Below are 6000 nucleotides of genomic sequence, written 5' to 3'. Positions count from 1 at the left end.
CTCTATAATTTCAACAAACTCATTATATACTCAAGGAGTAAACATCTAATAATCTGTTATTTTTTATGGTATTAAAGTATAAACAGGCAATACAGACACAGATTTAGCTGTTGTGATATATAACGTCTTTATTAAAAGTAAAATTAAATAAAACCAAGTTTCATAAACAAACAGAAGTGCAATTTTAAAATATAAAAAAACAAACTGTATTGGCTGTAGCGCAATTGCACATATTACCCAATATAAAAACGTTAAAACATTTCTCTGTCAATAATTAAAACAAGTATCAAGTAACTCAACACAACAAAGAGTTTCTGCAGCTAGCACAGGCACAGCATAACAAACCCATACTCGTGGGTTATTCTTATTTCTATAGGAAGAATCAATTAATTGTTCACAGATTCTAAAAAAAATTGGCAACAAAATTAACACTGCTCTAGAACTTCCAAACTCATTATATACTCCTGGAGTAAAGGTTTATTAACCTGTTTCTTTCATGTAATTGGCAAGAGTCCATGAGCTAGTGACGTATAGGATATACAATCCTACCAGGAGGGGCAAAGTTTCCCAAACCTTAAATGCCTATAAATACACCCCTCATCACACACATTCTATGATAAGCGCTTCTCAGCATTTTGAAGCCCAATTCCTCTCAGAGTACAGTGTTTGTCAGAGGGATGTGAAGTGAGTACAGCCTATTGATTTTATGATTTTCCTTGCGGGAAATCTTTTCAAAGGTTCTCTGTTATCGGTCGTAGGGATTCATCTCCTACCTCCATTTTCAGATCGACAATATACTCTTATATACCATTACCTCTGCTGATACCTTTTCTGTACTGGTTTGGCTATCTGCGATATGTGAATCGGTATCTTTCAGTAAGTATGTTTTCATTATTTAAGACACTCTCAGCTATGGTTTGACGCTTTATGTATTAATATAAAGTTTTAAATATATGTATTTTACTTATATTTGCCATGTGTCAGGTTTATGTATATTTCCTTTTGCAGACTGTCAGTTTCAGTTTGGGAAGCATGTTTTAGGAAGTTACTTTTCTTACCTGGGGTATAGTCCTTTTTTTCAAATTGACTGTTTTTCTTTAAATTTTGCGGGCAAAATTAGGCTCGGGAGGTTACAAAATGCTGTTATTTATTGCGTCATTCTTGGCTCGAGAATTTTTTGGCACGAAGGTATGTTTTTTATGACGCAAGTTTGTAATTTCCGGCGTCTTAGTTGACGCCAGGTTTCCTTGCACGAGGTTGCATCTGTTATGACGCGAGTTGCGTCATTTCCGGATGTTATTGGCGTCAAAAAAGTTTTTTAACTTCCTTTTGCGTAGTGTGTCATACTTGCCGCAACATTTTTTTGTTTATTTCTCACCCCACTTCCTATATGCCTCTTGCCTTCTATATGCTCAGAGGGCTATGCTGTTTGCATTTTTCCCATTCCTGAAACTGCCATATAAGGAAATTGTAAATTTTGCTTTAATGTTAATTTTTTTCTTTTACATTTTGCAAGATGTCTCAATCTGATCCTGTCTCAGAAGCAATTGTTGGAACCCTGCTGCCTGATCACAGTTCTACCAAAGCTAAGTGTATCTGTTGTAAGTTAGCCGAGATTATATCTCCATCTGTAGTATGTAACAGTTGTCATGATAAGCTTTTTCACGCAGAAAACATTTCCATCAGTACTAGTACAGTTTCTGTTGTTCCCTCAACATCTAATGTACATGATATCCCTGTTGATATGAAAAATTATATTGCTGATGCGATACAGAAGGCTTTGTCTGCTATTCCGCCTTCTAATAAACATATCCTCCTCTCATGAGGATCTTTCCGATTCAGAAGATCCTACCTCAGACATTGACACTGACAAATCTACTTATCTTTTCAAGATTGAGTATATTCGTTCCTTGTTAAAAGAAGTGTTGGTTACTTTGGATATTGAGGAGTCTTGTCCTATTGATATCAAAACTAGTAAACGTTTAAATTCTTTTTATAAACCTCCTGTGGTTACTCCTAAGGTTTTTCAGTTCCTGATGCTATTTCTGATGTGATTGCTAAAGAATGGATTAAGCCTTGTACTTCTTTCATTCCTTCTTCTAGGTTTAAAAGGTTGTACCCTTTGCCAGTGGCTAGATTTGAGTTTTGGGAAAAAGTCCCCAAAGTTGATGGGGCTATTTCTACTCTTGCCAAAACATACTACTATCCCTATGGAAGACAGTACTTCTTTTTTAAAGATCCTTTAGATAGGAAACTTGAATCTTATCTAAGGAAAGCTTATTTATATTTTAGCTATATTCTCTGGCCTGCCATTTCTATGGCTGATGTTGCGGCTGCATTAACCTTTTGGTTGGATAGCTTAGTGCAACATGAAACAGATTCTGATTTGTCTAGCATTGTTCGTTTGCTTCAACATGCTAATCATTTTATCTGTGATGCTATTTTTTATATCAAGATTGATGTTAAATCTTTGTCTTTAGCTATTTTAGCTAGAAGAGCTTTATGGGTCAAATCTTGGAATGCTGACATGGTATCTAAGTCTAGATTACTATCTCTTTCTTTCCAAGGTAACAGTTGGATTCAATTATTTCAACTATCACTGGGGGGGGAAGGGAGTTTTTTGCCTCAGGATCAAAGATCTAAGGGTAAATCTAAAGCTTCTAATAGTTTTCGTTCTTTTCGACAGAATAAGGAACAGAAAACCATTCCTTCCCCTAAAGACTCTGGTTCCAATTGGAAACCTTCTTCAAGTTGGAGTAAATCCAAGCCTTTTAAGAAACCAAAGCCAGCCCCCAAGTCCGCATGAAGCTGCAGCCCTCGATCCAGTTCAGCTGGTGGGGGGGGGGGCAGATTGGAATTATTCCAAGACATTTGGGCAGATTCTGTTCATAATCAGTGCATTCACAGTATTGTCTCTCAAGAGTATCAAATAAGATTCAAAATAAGACCTCCTGTGAGAAAATTCTCTCTCTCTCACATTCCAGCAAATCCGGTGAAGGCTCAGGCTTTTCTGAAGTATGTTTCAGATCTAGAGCTTTTAGGGGTAATAATTCCAGTTCCGTTTCAGGAACAGGGTCTGGGATTTTATTAGACTCTATTCATTGTCCCAAAGAAAGAAAATGCATTCAGGCCAGTTCTGGATCTGAAGTCCCAACTTTCAAGATGGTGACTATGAGGACTATTTTGCCTTTTGTTCAGCACGGTCATTATATGTCCACGATAGACTTACAGGATGCATATCTTCACATTCCGATTCATTCAGACCACTAACAGTTTCTGAGATTCTCTTTTCTAGACAAGCATTACCAATTTGTCACTCTTCCATTTGGCCTAGCAACAGCTCCAAGGATCTTTTTAAAAGGTTCTCGGTGCCCTTCTATCTGTAATCAGAGAGTAGGGTATTGCTGTGTTTCCTTATTTGGACGAAATCTTGGTACTAGCTCAGTCTTTACATTTAGCTGAATCTCACACGAATCAACTAGTGTTGTTTCTTTAAAGACATGGTTAGAGGATCAATTTACCAAAGAGTTTCTTGATTCCTCAGACAAGGGTCCCTTTTTTAGGTTTCCAGATAAAGACAGGGTCATGGACACTGAATCTAACAGACAAGAGACAAATGAAATTGATCTCAGCTTGTCGAAACCTTCAGTCTCAATCATTCCCTTCAGTGGCTATGTGCATGGAAATTTTAGGTCTCATGACTGCAGCATCAGGCGCGATCCCCTTTGCTCGTTTTCATATGAGACCTCTACAGCTTTGTATGCTGAATCAATGGTGCAGGGATTATACTCGGATATCACAATTGATATACTTAAATCCCAACATTCAACTCTCTCTGACTTTGTGGTTAGACCATCATCGTATAGTTCAAGGGGCTTCTTTTGTTCATCCTACCTGGACTGTGATCACAACAGATGCAAGTCTTTCAGGTTGGGGAGCTGTCTTGGGATCTCTGACAGCACAAGGGGTTTGGAAACCTCAAGAGGCGAGGTTACCAATCAATATTTTAGAACTTTGTGCTATTTTCAGGGCTCCTCAGGTTTGGCCTGTTAAAGAGAACCATTCATTTGTTTTCAGACGGACAATATCACAACTGTGGTATATGTCAATCATCAGGGTGGGACTCGCAGTCCCCTAGCTATGAAAGAAGTATCTCAGATACTTTCTTGGGCGGAATCCAGCTCTTGTCTAGTTTCTGCGGTGTATATCCCAGGTGTAGACAATTGGGAAGTGGATTATATTAGCCATCAGACTTTACATATGGGGGAGTGGTCTCTCCATCCAGATGTATTTTGTCAGATTGTACAGATGGGGGGTCTTCCAGAAATAGAGCTGATGGCTTCTCATCTAAACAAGAAATTTCCCAGGTACCTATCCAGGTCCAGGGATCATCAGGCAGAGATGGTGGATGCTTTAGCAGTTCCTTGGTTTTACCAACCTGCTTATATCTTTCTGCCTCTAGTTCTTCTTCCAAGAGTGATCCCCAAGATCATTATTGAACAATCGTATGTGTTTCTGATAGCACCAGCGTGACCTCACATGTTTTGGTATGCGGCTCTTGTCTGGATGTCCAGTTGCCAGCCTTGGACACTTCCTTTAAGACCAGACCTTCTGTCTCAAGGGCCATTTTTCCATCAGGATCTCAAATCGTTAAATTTGAAGGTATGGAAATTAAACGCTTAGTGCTTAGTCATAGAGGTTTCTCTGACTCAGTGATTAATACTATGATTCAGGCTCATAAGTCTGTTTCAAGGAACATTTATTATCGAGTTTGGAAGACCTATATTTCATGGTGTTCTCATAAATTCTTCTGGCATTCTTTTAGAATTCCTAAAATGTTACAGTTTCTTCAGGATGGTTTGGATAAAGGTTTGTCTGCAAGTACTTTGAAGGGACAAATCTCTGCTCTTTCGCTTTTATTTCATAGAAAGATTGCTAAGCTCCCTGATATTCACTGTTTTGTTCAGGCTTTGGTTCGTTATTAAATCAATCTCTCCTCCTTGGAGTCTTAATTTGGTTTTGAAGACTTTGCAGGCTACTCCTTTTGAGCCTATGCATTCTTTGGATATTAAACTACTTTCTTGGAAAGTGTTGTTTCTTTTGGCTATCTCTTCAGCTAGAAGAGTTTCTGAATTGTCTGCTCTTGTGAGTCTCCTTTTCTGATTTTTCATCAGGATAAGGCTGTTTTGCGGACTTCGTTTAAAATTTCTTCCTAAGGTTGTAAATTCTAACAACATTAGTAGGGAAATTGTTGTTCCGTTCTTGTGTCCTAATCCCAAGAATATTCTTGAAAGATATTTACATTCTTTGGATGTTGTAAGAGTTTTGAAATTTTATACTGAAGCTACTAAAGATTTCAGGAATACTTCTAGTCTATTTGTTGTATTCTCTGGTTCTAGAAAATGTCAGAAAGCTTCTGCCATTTATTTGGCATCTTGGTTAAAGCTTTTGATTCATAAAGCTCATTTGGTGGTGGGACAGTCCCCGCCTCAGAGGATCACAGCTCATTCTACTAGATCAGTCTCCACTTCTTGGGCTTTTAAGAATGAAACTTCAGTTGATCCGATTTGCAAAGCAGCAACTTGGTCTTCTTTGCATACATTTACTAAATTTTACCATTTTGATGTATTTGCTTCTTCTGAAGCAGTCTTTGGTGGAAAAGTTCTTCAGGCAGCTGTTTCAGTTTGATTCTTCTGCTTATGTTTTAAGTTTTTTTCTTTAAATTTATGAGAAAAACTTATTTTTTTGTGGATTTAATTTTTTTAGCGGAAAATGGCTGTTTTTATTTTATCCCTCCCTTTCTAGTGACTCTTTTGTGGACTTCCATATCTTGGGTATTTCTATCCCATACGTCAGTAGCTCATGGACTCTTGCCAATTACATGAAAGAAAGCATAATTTATGTAATAACTTACCTGATAAATTTATTTCTTTCATATTGGCAAGAGTCCATGAGGCCCACCCTTTTTATGGTGGTTATGTTTTTTTTTTGTATAAAAGC

Source organism: Bombina bombina, chromosome 1, assembly GCF_027579735.1.
Source record: "Bombina bombina isolate aBomBom1 chromosome 1, aBomBom1.pri, whole genome shotgun sequence".
Classification (NCBI taxonomy): Eukaryota; Metazoa; Chordata; class Amphibia; order Anura; family Bombinatoridae; genus Bombina; species Bombina bombina.
This window is presented reverse-complemented; position numbering follows the sequence as displayed.